The 21,052-nt window shown below is 33.4% G+C and overlaps 1 protein-coding gene and 1 long non-coding RNA gene across 4 annotated transcripts in view; one reads left to right on the forward strand and one right to left on the reverse strand.

The window, feature by feature from the left end:
- Nmdar2 (NMDA receptor 2) overlaps positions 1-21,052 on the reverse strand; it is a 268,077-nt gene that overhangs the window by 195,119 nt on the left and 51,906 nt on the right. The gene's annotated exons all lie outside the window — the stretch shown is intronic.
- On the forward strand, positions 17,474-18,912 carry LOC138122151 (uncharacterized). The gene is made up of 2 exons (XR_011156362.1): positions 17,474-18,027; positions 18,081-18,912. It is a non-coding gene; the product is annotated as an uncharacterized lncRNA (long non-coding RNA).

Genomic DNA, 21,052 nt, shown 5'->3' on the forward strand with positions numbered 1-21,052 from the left:
CTAACTTAGCTTCTTCGGATCATTACCTATTTTCAAAACTCAAGAAAGTCATAAAAGGATGACGATGTGAGTGTTAGACTTCCTTAACGTTGTGTTAAAAGTGCCATAGAATTGATTGGTGATTCTGATTATGTTGAATAAAATAATATAATTTCTTAATTTCCTTTTACACTAGGCTAGAAACTTATCAATACCCCCTCTATACTTGGCCCAACTAACAAATATAGAACGATATGCGCCGAAGCCTGTTTCACAATGAAGCAGGGTCTTTCTAACAAATAGAGAACCAAAAGTCTTGAAAAAAAACTATTGTGTAATACAAATCGAAAAATGCCAAGGAAAAAAACAAACATAAACACGTGGTCAAACTCCCGAAGCGAGGTTAAAACGAATGAGATGCCGGATGCCGTCAAGTAATTTTTGTGTACATCAGGCTTTCGAAAATCTGCGCACATTTAGAATAAGCCAATTGGAAGCTGCTATTTAAAATACGCGGGCACTAGGGGGCGGTTTTATTACTATATCTGTTGGTTGGCCCAAGTATAGTACCTATATCGAACAAAATTTATTCAATATATTTAAAAAACTTTATTCTTGCCTATATGTATTAACAATAATTGTGAAAATTCCATATAATAATGTTTATAGAAAAATATGAAGAAATAATAACATTAAATCATTATGATTTGTTAACTTGACTAGTCTAATTAATTACTACCAACAACTGTTTGTTTTTCATTGCAAGAATTAGTAAATATTTAAAATTAATTTAATGATGGATTTTTTTACAAAATTTAATAGTAACACCTAGTAACCCCTTGTTTCCAATCACTTATAATTATAAATTATAATTACGAATTATAATTAACAAAGTTTGGTCCATAGTTGTGAATGACGGTGTGCACAATAAAATTATAATTAAAAAATTATACTTAACAAATTGTGCTTCATTTGTGTTTCACTTATAATTATCAAATTCTTGCAAACTCCAAGGTTTTCACGTATAATTAGATAATTTGACCAATCAGATTAGCTGTCTTTAAAAATTCAAATTTGTCAGGTAGGTTTTTTGTCAAATGGACGCATTCGATGAAAAATTGGCGGCAAGTGGTTTCGATAATATCCATTACGCTTACCTTCGTGACACGTACTATAACAGACTATTTACTGGGTATATCTAATTGCAGCAGACTAAAACTAAAAACGTCAAAACTAGTGAGAGTTGTTCTGCAAATTTTCTCTCATTTTTCATTGGTCTGCAATTGTCATTAATTATTATGATTGTGAACAGCAAAAAATTAAAACATTTGTGTAAAGTATAATTTTCTAAGTATAATTTATAATTATAATTTCTTAAGTGATTGGAAACAAGGGGTTAGTCTTTTCTACTGTATTATGAATTATGTTTTAATTTATGGGACATACGTGTTATACAGTGAGCGGCAAAAGTATGGAATAAATTTCTTAAAAATTAAACAAAATTTTTTCAAAAAAATCTTTGGACAGGTAAATTTTAGTTTATAAAAATACATATTTTAGTACCAAAGAAAATTCAAAGCAGTCATTTGTTTTCGAGTTATGACGTCATCGATAGTTTTTTTAAATGGAAACCCCCTATTTTTTTCTTGATTCTGATATCCCTTTTAATTTTCTAAATGACAGTATAAAAATTTTGTTATCTTACATAAGGAAATTTTTGAGAAAAAAATAATAAATTTGGAAAAATTTAATTTTATAAAGAACAAAAACAAGTCAAAAAATCAAGTAGGTAAATCAAACAGTCAAATGTTACTGTCAATTTCATTCGTATGTGTTATTTGTTTTATAAAACGTTTTCGAAAATGACTCATTTATCAGAAACACAACGTATAGAAATTTTAATTTTGATTGGGTGCGTGGATAAAACTAGATAAAACTAAAACAGGGGGAATTTCTTCATAAACTTGCTTATTGTCAACAAGCTGGAGGATGGCAATTCGAACATTGAATTCCATAATTTTAAGTACTTACTAACACAGTTTTTGACTCGTTGTTGTTTATTATAAAATTTATTTTTTCTAAATTTATTATTTTTTTTCTCAAAAATGTCCTAATGTAAGATAACAAAATTTGTATACTGGCGTTTAGACAATTAAAAGGTCTATCAGAATCAAGAACAAAAATAGAGGGTTTCTTTTCAAAAAACTATCGATGACGTCATAACTCGGAAACAAATGACTGCTTGGAATTTTATTTTGTATTAAAATATGTATTTTTATAAACTAAAATTGACCTGTCCAAAGACTTTTTTGAAAAAAAAAAAATGTTTAATTTCTAATGAATTTATTCCATACTTTTGCCGCTCACTGTATATTATTATATCGCGCGTTCAAATGAAATCCTGGGCTGAGTAGGCGTTGGAAAAATTAAACCGTCTAGAACAGTGTAAAGTTTGAATTTCCCGCCGTTTGACACGAATGACATTTGTTTATGTTTAATCGCAACATAATTAAACATGTTTGTTTTCAGCAAAGGGTGCCCTTAGATATTTGCTTCGAGAATAGGAATCATTACGTTATTCTATTTTTGATGTAAAACATTGCAAAGAAAGAAAGAAAAGAAACAAATTTTGGCTCTAAATTTTAAGTTAGCTGTCAACATGCTCCAATTAATCTACGCTTTAAAATAGCACAACAATTGACGGTTTCCAACGCCTTCCCAGCCCAGGATTTCATTTGAACACTCGATATTATAACACAAGAAAACTGAAATTCTTAGTTTACTTAAAATAAATATACATACTAGATTTGTTTTGTCAATCGGTTATAGTAACGGTACAATAAAATTACGAAACTTGAATTTACTATTTGTTACTAACTTATTGATGGTCGTCCCTGCATTAGTTTCAATTTAATACATTACTTAAGAGATACAAAAAAATACAGTTACTTAATGTCTAAAACTTTGCACATACATATAAAACTTAGTTAGCAACGTACATTGTGACTCCAACTTGTATCCATCTACGAGTAGATCTCAGCCAAAACCTAATATAATATTTAAGAGACGTATCTTGTTACTGTAAATAACATCTAATTGTAAAGAACTGTGATAAATTATTATTTAATAAACACTATTTGTAATAACTTATTCCGCAAAAAAAAACATAAAGTATCTCCGTGAAATAAGATCACTTATAATAAAAACTTTTCATATTATGTACTTTATTAATTAATTTATATACTTACATAAAAATGGGACATTTTTAATCAAAATATATAATTAGTTTTATTGACTTTATTAATTAATCGACTACACATTTTGCCATAGTAAGTAAAATGAATATCTATTTGATATACATACATGATGTAACAAAAAAAGTGCATTTATTTTAACTGGTAATAGGACTCATCTACTACAATTTTTCCAAATATTTTTTTTTCCGAAAACAAATTCTGAAGGGTTATTTGCTTACCCGTCTATGGAACGATTTTAATCTAACTCCATTTAATAAAGAAACAAAACAAACAGCAACAATAAAAAAACAAACGGAAGTGAAATCATTTTATTCATAAAAACATTCAGTTCTTACGATTCCTGTTTAAAAAGTTTTCAGATTTATAAAATTGCATTCAACGTGAACGGCACGTCAAAATAAAGGGGGTACAAATGGCAATTCAATTTTGTAAATTCCAAGAAACTTTATTTAGAAAAGTTGTTGTAGTTAATGAGTACTATTACCAGTTACAGTAAATGCACTTTTTTCTGTTACACCCTGTATTATTTATTTCTTTTGTTATATTTCAACAATTTTGGAATTATCACAAAAGAAAAGCCTAACATAGTATGCCTAATAAAGTTAGAAAATGAGAAAAATTAAGATATAAATTCTATCAGCATTATCTCTAAATAAAAAAAAGAAAACAAATAAATTTAAAACATAAACATTGTCCAGTATATTAGACTTTTAAAGTAAAGAGATGATATAATAATAAATAAAAATTATGATGACAGCATATTCCTAATTTGAAAAATTTACTTAAGTACATATTTTTATTCCAATTAATGAAGCTGCAAAACTAGCTAGGATTTTTATTTTACTCTTAACAAGTTTGGTCTAGAGTTATAGTGTACATACGTATTCCACCTCCACCCGGCGGCACGGCAATTTTGCCGGAGTACATACACTATTACGGATAATACTATCAAGTAAAAGTGCAGTGCTCATCAACATAATTACCGGCGTCTCGCCTCCACATTTTGACTTTGTTGTGTTTTATTATGTTCTGTGTCAATGTTAAGGAACTTCCTCACAATATGACATGAGTTTGAATGACAACTACCAATGTGTTCTCTAAATCCAGAATTTTTAAATTTTTAAAAAGAGATTGCGGTACTATTCCCGTTGCTGAAATTATAAGTGGTAAAATCGAATTATTTTCTAAACACCAAAGGTTTCTCATAGCTACGGAGAGCTCTAAATATTTATTTTCTAACACTAATATCTTATACTGTTTCCATGGTGCATTTGAGCTCACACCTTATGTTTCCCATAAAATACGCTTTTCTCTAGAAGATACGTCGTCAATAGCAACGTATCTTATAGAGTCATAAAATACGCTCACACATATTATTCAAGTAACATTTTATTCGTCATTTTTACAATAATTATCACAAAAGTGAAAAGTACAATTATTGAATTCGAACTGCCACATTAGCTTCGTGCTCTTGTTCCTAACATCTTCTTTAACTTCTGCTGTTTCATCCAATGTAAGTGCCCGGCCATCGAAAACTGGCAATCTTTACATTTTCTTCAAATGATTTTTGCCGTAGTGTGAATTAACTTTTATTGAAGTTCTACACACTTACCCCATATCAAGAAAAGCCAAAATGACATCTTCCGTTACCTCCGTGATGCTTTTTTTATTGTTCCGGCCTTGAAACGAAACATACACCTTTTCGTATGCGCTTTTAGACTTCATTGGTAAAAATTGACCCGTTTTTCTTATTTCTTCTGCAACGTTTTGACACATTTCAACGGTGAAAATTGTTTTTTTCCAAATTTGTTGATATTATTACCATAGTACCCACGGCAACCTCCGCATTTTGTGTATTGTGACGCGCCTCGAATAATTTCTGAATTTATTAAAATTTCTGATAAGATGTTAGTGTTAGAAAAAATCTTGAAGACAACGCGTGTTTTATAGTTTAAAAATCTCGATCTATTAAATCCTCGCTCCCTGCGGTCGCTCTGATTTAAACTACGATCTCGATTTTTAAATCGTCTATAAAACACTTGTTGTCTTAATAGCTATTAATTTTTGTGTTATATTAAGTAAATTTGAAACAGCTATATCTAAAAGATATGCTTGCTTTTGTTGTTTATTTAAAATAATAATGTCTGGTCTCTTATGCTTAATAAATATGAATGTCAGTTAAAACTGTTCGATCAAAATATAATTTGTAATTTTCATTTTCCAAACAACTTTCTGGTGTATAAATATAATGTGGTTGTGTATTCTTTAATAAATGAATTTAACAGCTAAATTCATGTGTATAATTTTAGCGAATATATCATGACGTTTCTTATATTCGCTTTGAGCCAAAACGGTGCTTGAAGCAATTATGTGTTCAATTGTTTCCCCTTCAGTTCCGCAAATCCTACATTTATCAATTATCGATTGCAAACCGCATATGTGTTTTTTATAATTTCTTGTATTTATAACACGATCTTGTATTGCAAATATAAAACCCTCCGTCTCAGGGCGAATATTTGATTTCTTAAGCCATGCATGAGAAGCCTGAATATTAATTTCTGGTTGTTCCAGTTCTTTAAAGTATCTCCCATGTAAAGACTTCTGTTTTATATTTGCTATAGTGTCAGGTATATTTGGCTTAACAATATCTGAAATTATATTATCACTTAAATTTAAAGGTGTAACCTTTATCGGCTGAAATCAAAGCATTAAAAAGGTGTTGTCACGAGCTCTATTGAGGAAATAATTTTTTAGTGAAGCAATTTGATTGTGTTGCAGTATTTCTAGATTTGAAAAACCCCTACCACCGTTTTCGCGTGGTAAATTAAATCTTTCAATAGCAGATTTAGGGTAATGTTTACTAAATTTAGTAAAAAGAACTCTGGTTTTAATGTTTATATTCTGTAAATTAGTTTTGGACCATTTTATAACACCAAAAGAATAGGTCAGCAATGGAACAGTATATGTATTAACTGCTTTAATTAAATTATTACTGTTTAATTTTGATTTTAAAAGAGATTTAATTCTTAAATAAAATTGCTTTTCTAAATTTTCTTTTATAATTGAGTGTTGAATATGATTTGATTGATTAATACCTAAATATCTATAAAATTCTCCTTTATTTAAATGTTTAATGATTTCTCCTTCTTGAGTTATATATTCTAAATGTTCGTAATAACCGCGACATATTGATTGCATTTTAGACTACGCTACAACAAATAGATCCGGCGCGAAATTTTAAAAAATGGAAAGAGCAGGTTTACACGTGATGTTTTATTATTATTCTGCATGTTTGCACTTAGGAAAGACGAAAGATGAAAGAAAACTTCAGTACAGTAGGAGTAATATATTAGATTTTATTAATACAGGGTATTTCACGAGTAATAATGTGCCCGACGGAATAAAAAATGCAACCCACATTACATTTTCGAATTTCCGAAAAAGCTAGCTACTGAAATTAAAATATCCAGCTTTTTTCAGAAATGGCTAAACACAAGCAAGAGATTATTTAATATGTACTCCTATTTAATGCATGAACAAAAATTACCTCTGTATCATTTTCGATGTTTGTAATTAGATTCTTCAGGCACTTCACAAATTTAAAAAAATCAACAAAATATCGCAACGGAACAGATCAAAACAGCAACACGATCAAAACTAATAACTTTTAAAATCAGAGAATCGCAAAACAAAGCTTTAAAGATGAAAAATCGCAAATCTAAATGCTTAAACTACTTTGACAGAACTGACAATTTCAAATTTGAAATGTCATATAATTTATTTTTCGCGTGGGTTTCATAACAACCAATAAGAATCAGTGGCGCGAATACTTCAAGATATTACCAACACGATCTATGATACTTTCTTAATATTTTAATGTTATGGTTTGGGAATTTTGTTATCTAAGGATATTTTAAAAAATGCATTCTATCAGTGAACGTAGTGTTTGAATACATAGGGCCGTATCACGACACCGTTATTAAAGTTGCCGATAACTAAAGTCGGGATTAAAGTAAACATAAAACGATATAGATTTATGGAATTATAACCTGGCAGAAAGAGATGAATTCGTCACCAAGATAATTAGAGTCATGATTAAATTTAATAAGGGTGTCGTGATACGGCCCATAGACATTATCACGTGAAATACGCATATATCTGATTAGATGTCAGAGTACTGAAAATCATGGTTTTATAAAAGCATTGACAAACATCTACCATTTCATAATATACATGCTCACATCGTTATGAGTTATGACAATTATGATTTATTTCAATAGACATTGATAGAACTGAATGACTAAAGAGTTGCGTATTGAATACAGTATACCTAATCTGATAATTTGTTAACAGGAAAAAACCTATCTATATAGACACTTTACTTTACATTTATGTATTTGTATAGAAGTGAAGGATCAGCCAATTTAAAAATTTAGTTTATTGTATTCCGATCATACAAAGCGTTTTTGAATTACACGTAACAAAACGAAAAAGAAAATGGTAATTAGTGGCAACATCTTTACCATGAGGCATTTCCTGGACGTAGATTACGGCACCACCGCACATTTAGCGTCTTCAATAAAACCGAGAATTTCAATTCAAGATCTGAAGTCGCGGTCGCGAGACAACAGAGCGTGTTTTCGACATTCAGCCAACCATTCTGTACCTTGTCGAAATGAATCCAGGTATTATTATGGTCAAACATGAATCATTGACTTGCCGTGAGAAATGGTAGACACCACTTTGAATACCATTTGTAGTTTTGATTTATTCTACATGAGTTTTCTTTCCTTGTTTTCGTTTTGGAACTTATTTTAATTAAATTTTTTGATTGTCGCTTTATAGTTTCTACGATTTGAATAATAGTTATTTATGAAGAAAGTGTTACAAGTAGGATTTTATTTTCAGAGAAGGGAAGATTTCGGAACAAGCGCAGCGAGTGGGTCTATCAGAACTGGCGGACCAAAATAATACGGTGAATTCATCATCTTCTGGGAATAATACGAAAAATGTTCAAAAAAATCTATCTTAAATAGTGATTAGGAAAGAAGCAATTTAAACTGACCAATCCTGTTGTTGATGTTAAGTTACCTATAAATTAGTTTTCCTGCTTTATTTGTAACTAGGGACGCAAGACGCATTTCAAATGATGCATATGCATTGTTGGGTATCCGCATTGTTTGTGCAATGATGGACGTTTTCAGGTTATAGTATTTGACATAAAAACTTTTGACCACACAAACGACAGTTTATTTAAGAGAGTAACAAAAGACACTAAACTTAATAGTCCTGAGCAGTAACTGTGGCACTCTCATCACACTGTCCAGTAAGACTATAGCATATCAAAATAAGGTAATACACTGACCGGCACAAAAAACGACGCACCTCGCGACTCACTTTGAATTTTAAGTAATTCATTGTCTTAGAATTTTTGTTTGGTATCATGTTGTATTGGTAGGTGCTATTTAAATTATTCTTTGCCAAAGAATATCCGACAAACAAAACATTATACATAGGAAATTAGATTTTAATGAAAAATGATAAAATTTATTTTTTAGAAAAAAAAATTACGTTATAAAAAATTGTCAAAATTTGAACAGTATTTTGAATTAGTATCTCGTATTGTCAAATTAAAAATTTTAACACGTAAAACAACCGACAAAAACACAACATGGAAGTAGCGCAAACTTTTTAATAATTTATTTAAACAAAACAATTCGGTTGCCATGGTGACCATAGCACTCCCCATCATTGAAAATATCCCAATTTAACTATTATAAAAAAAAATAAGCACAAATATAATTTAAAGATTATTTATTAAAGAAATCATAATGATTTGTGCCGATGAGTGTATTATACCGTGTGAACAACAATTACTGATTCAGTTGGCAATAAATTCTGGTGACTTTTGGTGACTTTTATGTCATGTTCCAACGAGAAAATCATTTTATTAATAAAAGAATACAAAAACCAAGACGTTTAAATATGAAATGTATACCAGCTGTCAATAGTGTCAATAAAACAAACTGAAATAGGAACAATTCAGTCTTGAAAATTTCATGTAAAATTTTTTATTGCCACCTGAAACAGTTATTGTTGCTCACCCTGTATCTACACGCGATTGGTCAATTAAAAACATTCTTATTTTAAAATCCAAGGAGGATAGATTTTTTAAATATTTTTCCTATTATTCCCAGAAGATGATGTTTTCACCGTATTATTTTGGTCCGCCAGTTCTGATAGACTGTATAGAAAAAATTGGGTCAAATTTGTCAAAGTTATGACGTCATTAATATTTTTTCCAAATGGGAAGCTACGATTCCGATTAGATTATTTGATAAAGCTTATTTTTCTGGATTAGAAAAATCTAGTTTAAGTAGGGGTTACAAAAAAATGAGCAACTTAATAATAATAAAGAACGAAAGAAACTTGATTTTAATAATAACTAATAAATAAATTAAACAACACTTTGTAACGGGCTAAAGCGCCCATTTTTGGCAAAAAAATCCCAAAGTCGTGATTTTTGTGTTGAGGGTTCCTTTGCGCTACGTGCTGAAAAACAGTTTTGACTCAGAAACAATTGTTTAAAATACTCATTTCCGGTAATTCGATGGATACTTGATATAATCACACCATCAACCTCTTTCATTCCCGCATTTTTTTCATAAAGTTCCTCATCTTCATCGCCCTGTGGTGAAGGGCTGAAGAATATCGCCACCCTTCGTGATTTAGGGGAAGTAAGAGTCTTCCGAAAGTCAGAACCAAATTCCACAGTCACCTACGGAAACAGCTTTACTAGCAGGGTAGTTTAGCCACCTTGTTCCTTTCAACTTTACCCTGGGGGCCCACGCTCGGGCACCGTGAGCCTCAATTTGAGTCCCTTCGTTCCTTTGTGCCGCGAACTAGTCCGTGGGCGAAACTAGTTCAATTTAAATGCCCATTGTCCTCCACGTGTGACTCAGCGAGCAAAGGTTTGCTGATTTCTCCACTTTCCATCAATTTCATTAAACAAAACCTCACTTCTTTGTTTATTTTGGTCTGTCAACTGTCTTCTCTCATAAAAATCCAACACCCCACTTTTCCTGCGACCGCAGCATACGGCAGTACACCATTGGCCCACTCAATTTCACGTGGAATTAACAAAAACACCGAGTTAATAAAAGGGAGAGATAAGAGATTTTTGCTCTCTTCCCGTTTTGCGTGTACACCAAGCGTGTTTACGTGGTGAACGTACCGTCGAATTACCGTCAAGTGCCGCAAAAGGGAAGAAGTTGCTATAATCTCGCTGCCGCAGTCGAGAAATCCACGACTAGACATCTCGCAGAACAAATTCCCGAAAGGCCAGAGTAAAAGCTCAGGCCTTTTTTTCTTATCTCGTCATTCTCGCAAATTATCTTCGACCTACCGCAAAATAACGTCTTCGTGTCCCGGACTCTCCAGAGGCAAGTCCGTGTCCCACAGGAGCTACCGTCGGATCCTCGAGGCGAGCAACTCACAACGCTCCGCGCAGGCGCATCCAACCCCGCCAAAAGCCACCCTTACCGGAGTCCCGGAGTCCAGCTTCCGGCAGCGACCACCACCGCAGCAACTACGGTCAGAGTTTTTCATTCTTTGCGGACAATTACCATCAGGAACGGACGCTTTGTTCCGTTAATCTGCTACCTAGTTGACGCGCAAGTGCGCTGTATTTTTATAAAACAACTTGCGAAAGAAATTGTGAAGGGCTAGCTACTACGCGCGATTGTTCGCTCGGACCAGTCAAATATTTTGCAAGTAAATCAACGACACGTGGCCACGCGCTCCAATATAGGACCATTTCTCGAGTCAAAAAACCGAATTTAATTAAATTTTTACTTTTAAAATGGTAGCGGCTTGCTAAATTAACTCAATTTTATTTTTTACAACTCCAATTACTTTTTTCTTGTTCATTTTTCCATTTTTTATCAATACACGTTTTTTTTAATGAGTTTGTATCATTGAGTTGCCGGAATTTTCCTCTGAGGCTTTCGGATTTGGGCCCAGAGTCAAAATTTTAAATCTTTTTTTCAACCAAATCCGTGGCGCCCTATTTTTGTCGAGAAGGAACCCCCAAATACAAGAATTGCTCTACGACTGATGCCGAGGCAGTGGACCATCCCCTCAGGTAGGTTACAACTTTAAAGCAAGAATTTATTCTACAGGGATTGATCAAATAATCCCCGTTTACAATTTGACGCAGAGCCAGACGATAGTACACCTGGTTGACGGAATTTTCAATAATTTGAGGACTGATAAGAATCATCTCATGCCGAATTCGCTCCATCAGATCCTGTAAATTATTTAGTCTGTTAATGTAAACCCGATTTTTTAAATGTCCCCACAGAAAAAAATCAAGAGGGGTCAGATCAGGGGACCTAGGTGGCCACTCCATTGGTCCACGTCTTCCAATCCACCTTCTTTCTAACTGGTTGTCTAGAAATCTCCTCACATTAACACCATAATGTGGTGGTGCCCTATCTTGCTGAAACCAAATGCTGGGATTTAAATTCTGTGTATTATTTGCATCAGGAAATGCAGCAATTAAGTCCGGAAGCACCGCCGTACGAAGGTGATCTAAATATCGCTCAGCTGTTAAATTCCTGTGAAAGAAATAAGGTTCAATAAATTTTCTCCTGACTATTCCTACCCAAACATTAATTTTTTGGGGACGCTGAGTGTGGTTTGTTTGAACCCAGTGAGGATTTTCCCGAGCCCTGTAGCGACAAGTGTGCCAATTTACTGTACTACTTAAATACCGTATGTTTCAAAAAATTTCTGATCAAGTAGACATTGAAAAACATTGAAAACGTATGGCGTAACTTGAATAATTCAGGTGTAAATGTGATTATCATTAGTAATACAACGAGAGGGTACGAAATTGCCGGAAATTTTCGATCTCATTATATGAGTATTTGTTTCGACGACAATTTCCACAAGTAAGCGTAGCGAACGAGTGGAAATTGTCTAAGAAACAAATATGTACGAGTAAAATGAAGAGAAAAATTTCCCGCAATTTCATACCATCGAGTTGTATTCGGCATGACAATTCCACGAAGGAAAATTTCATTTTCAAATTTTACACAATTTTTTTAATTTATGCGTATTCTTATGACTCTCAAAGCGTTAGTTAACGTACTTGAAAACAAAAAATTTTTTACTATGGATCAAAAATGAGTTTATCAAAATTCGAGGAAGGAGGAGAAAATTACAGCGATCATTTTAGGAAGGTGGAGATGATTACAGCGATAATTTTTCGATAATTTTAGGACCGTGCTAAATTATCGGTGTAATTCGTTCCCAATTGGTCCAATGATTCAAAATACTACAAGCTGATTGGTTGAAATTTTCTGAGTGGAATTGTCATATATTATACAACTAGAGGATTGAAAATTCTCGATTATAGTCAATTTTTTATTATAGTCCGATGAGCTTAGTCCGAATCAAGAAGTCGACATGACCTGCGTCTGCTTTCGACATTTGACAGCAGTGCATGGTTCTACCAATATTTGAAAATTTATTTAGGCAACATGAGACAGATATTGTGTTCTTTCGTGCTTTCTTGGTATTTCTGCAAATTCATTCCTCCGTTTTAATTTTATCTTTCAAAAAACCGCTCCCTTCAGAACGCTTTTGATAACTTGTATTTACATATGAACATCAACTAATAGGTCAGATATATTAAAAATTGTTGAAAACAGCACTGAACAACCACGTTTAGACTGTCTTTCTTTCTTCCTAGATTTTGTTTCGGCAACGCCATGAACACAAAACAACTCTATGAATTAGTTTACCCCCTTACCATTTAACTTCCAGTCTTGCAAGTTTCCGTGCAATTCCAATATTATTTCTGCAATTTACAAATTCTGTAAAAGGATTTGTCCACATGCTTTTCGTTGGCATCATACGGAGGACATTTCAAGCAAAATTAAACAAAATTATCACAAATAACGTGGTTAAAACGTAACCTAAAAATTTGACGTCGCTAGTGGAATAAACGTACAATTCGCGTCTTGCTCTAATCGCACATGCTAAAGCGAGATGCATAGTGGGACACGCTTAATACAATACGTACAAGAATTCAATAGTTTGTTTACATTATGTTGAAAAGAGATAGCAATATGACAGTTGTTCTGCTTTTTAATTGATACATCGGACTATAATTAAAAAATGGACTATATACGAGACGTGTTGCCCGGAAACACCACGAGATCGTAGATCGAGTGGTGTTTCCGACAACACGTCGAGTAATCGAGAATTTTCCATCCTCGAGTTGTATACGGGTAGACTATATCATGAATAAAATAAATAAATAAATAGACAGGTTCTCGAAACCGACTGGGCGCATTCAGTAGCAGAGCGATTTAATGTGACGTTAATGTGACGGCTAGCGTAAAAAATTTTGTACGTTAAGGCGGCGAGCGAAAATACAAAGGTTGGTATATTCGAATATACAAAGGTTCGTATATTCGAAATCGCCCTGGTTACTACAATAACCGCTGTAATACATGGTAACTAAAGAAAATCAAAGATTCTTATTGGTTTATGAAGTAATGAATGATATAGTCACTATAATTGTTTTGAACGAACTGTCATAAAATGACAATTTCAGAAAAAGCTTGAGCACGGTTCTTTTCCTAATATACTACGAAAATTGGCGTTAGTAATCCGAGATTTAAGCCTCCCGCCGCGCCGTTCTATCCTTGCAACCCGCCGTTCGTCTTCCTCGTATACGATACGTAACAGATTAAAGTTATGTTATGAGTTATGTACCCAGATCAACAAAAACAAATAAATCCGCGCAATATGTGTAAACAAGTAATGTAATAACGATAAATAAATAAATAAACAACAATTAACAATAATGTGCTTTAAATTACTCTAGAGAAAGTAGTGCCAAGTGTTGAAAATGATAGCCTTGAGCTTCGATGTACATTGGGAGACGCCTCCTCTTGTTCTCAAAAACATACACCAATCTCTAAGGGGTTACTCGCTCGCATTCTTCCTTAATTCTGCTTTTCAAATCATCAAAATTGTGTGACAAGTTCATTGAAAATGGTGGTTTTTAAATAATAATCAAGCGGCGTAAGTGCAGGCCAGAGATCTCGATGGATCAACCTATCGTCAAAAAATTACCACAAATAACGGAGTCTCCCGTGCTGTAGCCCCATCTTGTTGAAAATACCCCTGAGCCAGTTGGAGTTGATTGATGAAAACATCAAGAATGTTTGAATTAATCTTCAAGATCCTTTTGATCAATTCTTTGACAAATTGACACTGTTAGCTCAGTCTTCTGCGACAGTTGCCCGATTGATAATTGGCGTTCGTCTTCCATTTGACGTTGGATAGTGTCAATATTTTCCTCAGTATGAACGGTAGGTTTCCAGATTTTCGGTAAACACTCTCACTTTCTCGAAATGTGTGAACTGTGTGACCATTGCGAAAATAAGATCCAATCATGAATATCTGTTGTTCAGGAGTGAAAACCATTTTCACAGATAAAATTTTACGAACAAAATTATTATAGTGATTAATGACGTTTTTGACAGTTCAAATATTATTTGACAAGCTGAGCCATACGTTTTTAATGCTTTTGTTTTTAATGACTCACTTGACCAGAAATTTTTTGAAACATACGGTAAAACGTTGCCTCGTCCGAAAATACTACACTACTTAAAAATTTTGGATTTTCGTCGCAATGCCTTATGAGGATTTCACAAAATTCCAAACGTCTATCCGGATCATCTTCTGAGAGTTCATGAACGAGTTAAACTTTATATGGGTGTAGTTTTTCTTTTTTTAAAAGCTTTACCACAAACGAGTAACTAACATTTTCTTGTAAAGCCATTTCTGTTGTACTTGCGTGGGGGAAAAGATTTAACATTGTATCGTCGCTTATTCCTGGTCTTCCAGATCTTGGGATATCTCTGACGCGTCCTATTTCATTAAATTTTGCAACAATTCTGCTTACTGTGCTTCTAGCAATTGGAGGGTATTTCAAAATGGACTTCGTTAAATAAAGCAAATGCTTCTTCGTGACTTCGAAGTTTATCCGTAACCTACCATCAATAGAATATCCATACGTTCTTTTTCGGTCAAACGAGTCATTATTGGTATGACACTGACAAAACGACTATTTATTGCTGTGATTTTTGAATAAAAATTCAAATAAAACAATTGCTTGATAAAAAAAAAGAATATTTTATTCAAAAAATACAAATTACGCCAAAACGGCTGGAAATAGGCATACACAATGTTAATAAAAGTGGCCTTAAAATTAAATTTTACATTTATATCTAGTGTCAGAAATGGTAGTTGCCATTTAAAAAATAAAGTTTTCGACATTTTTTATAATCAATTTCGAAAAATTGCAGTAGGCGTATGAAGCAGTGGCGGCTCGTACTAAAAAAATCTGGGTAGGCACTTAGGCCCTGCATAAGGATTAATGTATACCATTATACATATGCACTTTTTTTTTGTCATTTTACACAATTAACCCTAAGTCGTCATCTAATAATTTGGTCCTTTTCGTTGATTTTGAAAAAAAAACTTGAAAATCCGGCAACATTAGCAAAAAAATATTCGACACTCTTTGATTTTACCTGAAGCGTCCTGTAATATTGAATTTAGTCTGTGGGCATAACAATGTGTGAACTTTGTTTGCTTGGGGAGCTATTGAACGAATTTTCGACTGCTCTCTTGCCATTACTGAAGCCACTGAAGCTCCGTCATACGTTTGACCTACCAATTTTTGTAGAAGATTGAATCTACTAAAAGTCGTTGTCAATAAGTTAAAAAGATCATCTGCCTTTCGACCTTTTGCCACGAGAAACAAACAGATTTATCTACTTCTGATTCTATGGTTTTTATTATCACTTTCGTGATGCTTTCAATTAACTCATTCTGAATGGTTTTTGATAAACCGCTAAATACAGAATATTCGTTTAAAAAAGTTTAAAATTTTTCATCATACGTACTTAAAAGTTTCGCGAGCTCTTTAAAATTGCCCTGATTTAATGACGTTTCTGTTTCATCGTGACCACGAAACGCCAATTCCTGTTTCGATAAATAGAGTGTCATATCGACTAAACGTTTTAAAATATCCCGATTCTCTTTCATTTTTTCGTTATGTCTCAAAATGCTTACCCGATGTTCCGAATCTAACGCAGCTGCAATGGTGTTGTTTCCCAAAAAGTTTGAATTTTAAGGCCGCGTGTACGTGTTCTTTCGAAATTTCGTGTTGCTGGGTTGACATTGCTAATTCTAATTGTTTCAAATTATTATAACCGGTTGAATTCCAGGGACTCCGTGTGTTTTCGCAAAATAATAAATAATACCAACAATACAATCTATTCTTGTTTATGCTTCCAGAAATCCATTGACACTTTTGATACCACGAAGTTGAAAACATGCGCGTGCACCGTCTCTTTTCATTATAAAGTAAATTTACCAGATCAGGACATGGTTTATTTAAATTTCAAACTATTTGTTTTTCATCATATTATGACAATGTGCGCGTGCGAGTTTCAGTAAGGCAGGCCTAGCCTGCAGCTTAAGATCACACTATTTGTACATATATGATTCATATTGATTTACAATGTAAGCTGTTTCTAGTAACTGATATAAGGCTCATTAAATTATAAGTAAAATTCAAGTGTCCAGTACCCTATTAGACTATGGGTATTTTTATATATGTAAATAAATTTCAAAATTTACGGTCTTTCTTTCTTGATTGGGCCTTCCTAGTTTTTATTTTTAACATATTTTATTATTAGATAGTATGTACCGAGTGACTATAAATGATTGAAGGAAAATAGTGGATTGACAACACTGATGCAGTTGGTAGTGCAAGTCTTCTCGTGGTTCATCTGTCAATCATTTCTACTTAGGTTAGGTTACGTCACGAAGTACATTGTCGATTTAGATTTTTTTGACGTTTGTTTCAATTTTAAAAATTACGTGTGTCATGCCAACGATGTTGCCAACTAAAGATTTCAAATGTGTTACCAACATAACAAAATAATTTTCAATCATTTATAGTCACTCGGTATTATGTATTAGTATTGACAAATACACGAAACAGTATAAAATTTATTGTCTGGCTTTATCACAATCTAAAAAAAAAGAGGTAAACATATGATCGATGACACTGTTGTCTTGTTTTATTCGTGAAAAAAAAATCTTTTCAGTAATGCATTAGACGCTATCAAACTCATATACTCGTAAACTCCGTCCAGCGAGAGATTGGGAGAGTTTAAATTGTAGGCTTGTAACCCAACACTACAAAATGCACTAGAATACAATACAAAAAAATTTAATAAAATAAATTATTGTGGTGGTACCTTTGAAATAATTTCGCGGGCATTGTAATCCTACGCCAATTTATGCTGTCACAGCAAATTGTCAAATTTCAGCTGTTGTCGTTGCTGCTGTCATTTTGAATTGTCAACACCGTGTGTGGTTTATTTGCTGTTTCGTCTTCAAGTGAGGCTTAATTATCTGGGATAAGTTAGTTCGTTGGTTTGTATTGACTAAGTTCTGTATTGTTAACCTCCGAGTAATGTGTGTTTTGTTCGTTATTTCTTGCTTAACTATTTTTTTTTGTGGTGTTTAAACTTTCTAAGTTTTTAAGATTAGTTAGTTTGTTGTTTTAGTTTGATTCTGCTCTATAAGTTCCCTATTGTTTACCTTCGAGTGCCTTTTTTAAGTGACATTTCTATTTATAAACATGAATCCCTTTAGTGATATCACGAACAATGTCTAGACTGATCCAAAGGTATGAAGATAATATTTTAAATTTAATTATATTGCTTTAAAACTGTTTTGTAGGCAACCCGAAGCTGTTTGACTGTAGCTGGCAACCCAGCAGCCCAGAAGATGATGCAAGTGCTTATTCATTTTTCATAAATGAAAAACTTACAACTGAAAGTCCACTGGAGGTTGCTTTTCATACCTTTATAACACAAAATAGTATTATACCTAACCTATCATAATTTTATTGACATCATCATTGATTAGGTCAGATTAGTCAAGGGTTAAAAGTATTTTTCTTACAGGTCACTGCAAGATGCTTAGGAGTTAGCAAAAACACAGTGTCAAAGTGTAAAGGTGGTCCAACTAAAACATCATCAAGAAAGTTGACGAGGCAGCGTCCCAGAAGAGTTACAGCAGACTTGCATTGCAATATTAAGCAAGAAGTTCATCTTGTTCTCAATGATATGGTGCAGAGTAGTAAGACAAGGGTTGTGTACTTACTGTAAGGCTAGTTTTTTTCAATGAGATATTTCTTTTTTAAATTTTCAGCCTTATACCGCCACAGGTTCTTCTGATGTTTATTCAATAAGTAAAGTTAATATTCTAAAATATATTTTAATAAGACAAATTGAATTCGGACTGGCGCACGATAGTCGGTCATTCAGACAAACGTCTGCAGGAAGTCTCAGGATTTAATTTAAATTAACCTTGACGATCTCGTTGTCCATTTTTGTTTTATGTTTATATTACCTACGCATTATGTCTTAAGGATACTCGAGCAGCACTGTCCATAATTTTGTGTAAGTCAGAAATTTAATTTGAAATTAACCAGTTACTGCAGGTGAAAACAAGGACGTATTTGATTTTATTTATTTGAAAAATTAAATACAGGCGTCCTTCAACCCAAGGAATTGTTTTATTTTAACTCCTAGCCCCCTGAGAAGTTCCCCATATTTTGGCTTCACGAACTGATCTTCCGCTATTTTGAACACAACAATTTCGTAGACATTTCACGACCAGCAAAATTAAGTCGTTTGATTTCGCATTGATATAAAATTGATATATAAACGATAGAAGCCATTGCTTTACTAGTAACAACGATCTTGTTGGTTGAGGTTTTACTTTTAAATACTCTTGACGCAAGTAGTTATCAAGAGTAGGTAACCTACCTATACGTCTTCGTGTAAAATACTGCAACTGTAATATTTTCATTCATTTTATCTCTTATTCGTTAAGGTACTTCATTAATTAGAGAATAATTTCGGGGCACAAAATGTTACTGCTTGAAGGATATATTTCAAATTTTACGCGCGCTAGGTACTACTTTCTCTGCGTAGAATTTAGTGATTTTTATGTCAACCAATCTCTCACTGGACAAACTATAACAGCATGCGCACGTGTGTACGCTGGTACGCTTGGACTGCCAGGGTAGGCTAGCCCACCCGGACAACAAACAGCGATCGAGAGCCTAGTCGTACTCTCGGCTCGAGTTGACGCAAGAGAACACAGAAACTGATAGAATCGTACGTACGCACTAGCTTCGTCGGCCATAATCCAGGGTGGGCTCGCCTGCCTTCGTTCAACTTTCCAGCTAAACTGAAGCGCAACGTTGAATTAATAATAATTTAACAAAACAAATTATTCACGGTTTTCTGCACAGAACTTAGATTAAGATTAAATTCAGCAATTGTTTTTTTTTTTTATAAATCTATTAGACGTAATTTCTTCATTTTCGCTTTGAATATTTTGGATAGGCACAGCCTACCCTGCCTACCCAGACCAGCCGCCACTGGTATGAAGCATTAAAAAAATGTTATTAACAGCGCAAAAGATCACCCAAACCTTTAGGAATTCAATAATAGTTATTTAATAAACTAGTTTGTTCATGAAGGCGATTAATAATCGTAACTGTTTAAAGCACGAACGAGTCTAGTGAGTGAGTGCCTTTAATAGTTGAGATTATTAATCGCCCATTAACAAACGAGTTGATTACAAAATTTTTTCGTTGACCACAAACTTTCTATTTGTGACAAAATTTCAAATTAAAGCCAAATCAAAACCAATTTCATCTTTTGCGATAAAGATGAGACCTTATAAAATACCTTCATCCTTTTTTTGTCCTCAGGGTAGGCCATTTTAAAATTTTTCAACACTCTCTATTCACTTTTCCACAAAGAGTGTCAGAAGACGTCAACTCCATTCACATTCAATTTCACGTAAAAATCATGGTTGCTAAGAAAACCTAGTTACCTTTGAAAAATATGACATGCGAATTATAACTAAAAAGGTCTGCTTTTGAAAAAGTGGATTCGTAATTGTGCTGTTATGGAGCTATAAAATATAGAAAACCTTGTTGCACTACCTGCTGCAGTGTTGGTAAGTGCAAACAATGCATGTTCGAGGTTGTTTATCAGTGGCGGTTTTTCAATAAGGGCTGCAGAGCTGCAGCACCGGCTCTTAATTTGAAAAAATAATTTATGTTATTATTGTATTTTTTAATTCAAGATTTGCCAAAAGGAAATAATATCTGCATTTTTCCGAGCATTTTTCATTCACTCGTTAGACTCGGCTGCAATCTATCAACATTCACTATTTTGTATTATATCGGCAATCCACAATACATTCGTTACTCCGTCTCCTGCCTCGTGACGTCAACTAGTCGTTGCAGCCGACCTACAAACGTCAAAATCGTCATTTCAATGCATTTCAGAGCCTGAATATCATACTTGGCCTTGAGTTGACCAATGAACGCCAAGTATTATATGCATGTTTTGCATGGGCTCGGAGCTGCAAGTCGTGTAGCCAGATAGTGTGACGCGAATTAGTACATGAACAAGTCAACGGCTCGTTTATTTAGGATTGATTTTGCGTCACGTGCCCGCCGCTTCCTAATTTTCAGTGGATTGTTGTTTAACATAAAATAATAAAAATCGATATTTCATCTAAATATCAAAACTTTTCCCGTCTAAGTATTGACGAAAAACTGGAAATAAAACGAAATGGAGGTCCTAAACCTGAGTTAATTATCGAATGCTCCTCAAAAAGTC

This window comes from Tenebrio molitor, chromosome 1 (assembly GCF_963966145.1).
Source record: "Tenebrio molitor chromosome 1, icTenMoli1.1, whole genome shotgun sequence".
Classification (NCBI taxonomy): Eukaryota; Metazoa; Arthropoda; class Insecta; order Coleoptera; family Tenebrionidae; genus Tenebrio; species Tenebrio molitor.